This window comes from Branchiostoma belcheri, unplaced genomic scaffold, assembly GCF_001625305.1.
Source record: "Branchiostoma belcheri isolate BF01 breed outbred unplaced genomic scaffold, Haploidv18h27 scaffold118, whole genome shotgun sequence".
In the NCBI taxonomy this organism is placed as follows: Eukaryota; Metazoa; Chordata; class Leptocardii; order Amphioxiformes; family Branchiostomatidae; genus Branchiostoma; species Branchiostoma belcheri.
In genome coordinates, this window is record NW_017802580.1 from 704,589 (window position 1) to 705,512 (window position 924).

Sequence of the window (924 nt, forward strand, 5' to 3'; positions counted from 1 at the left end):
ATTATGACGTCATATGACGTCAGAGCTAATAATATAGTCCGCCATATTGGATTTTGACCAATGACGTCATCAAATTAGCATATTCTATGCATATTAAATGATTTAACTTATATCTAATTATGTAAGACGGTTATTAATGTTGGAAAAGAAGTGTAATTTAATATAAAACTCAGAAAATTTTTATGTTTAAACCAAAATTACTTCTATTTTGAAAAATAGAAACCCGTTGCCATGGCAACACAAAAAACATCAACTTACTAGTATCAAAATAATATGAACTTTTTTCCAGAGACATTTTAGGAAAGATCTCCAAATTTGATACTTCTAGCGCAAGCCGTTTAGCCGCTATCTGAGATCAAAGTTAGGCCTCAAAAGCCCCTTCAGTCTGAAATGGGTTTAAAAATCGGGTATTTCTTCTTGTCTTCTTTTCTTCACCAAAAAATAGAAAAAGTTCAAAATGTATGATATTTGTTTGCAATGTGGACACAGAGGTTCCCACATCAGTTTGCAAAACAATTGAGCTGGTAGCGTGTTGATAATTTCTAAAAATTAGCAAAAAACTGCTCTGGGGTCCGCGCGGACCCCAGGTGTACAGATTAATCAGTCCGGGAAGGTGTACTGTTGAGGGTTAATCTCTGAGTAGCAACCGTTTCTGTAGTATGAAAGGTACTTTGTGACAGTAACACATGATTTTATATAAGAATTTTTTTATTTAACGTTAATTGTGGTGTATCTGCCGTTTAAAAGGGTCCTGTCCCAGGCTATCTTACTGTTTTTTTCCTTTCCACGATCCCAGTGTCGTTGTCTTTATTTCAAAATATTTACATAAGATTACATAAGGTACATAAGATTTACGGAATATACAGTATTTCAATCACAATCTATAAGACACAGAAGATCTCCCCATTTTCTTTTTGCGTTCAT

The 924-nt window shown here is 34.0% G+C and overlaps 1 protein-coding gene across 3 annotated transcripts in view; it reads left to right on the top strand.

Moving 5' to 3' along the window:
• The window catches only part of LOC109462535, a 25,699-nt gene that overhangs the window by 19,934 nt on the left and 4,841 nt on the right, over window positions 1-924 (top strand). The window lies entirely within an intron of this gene.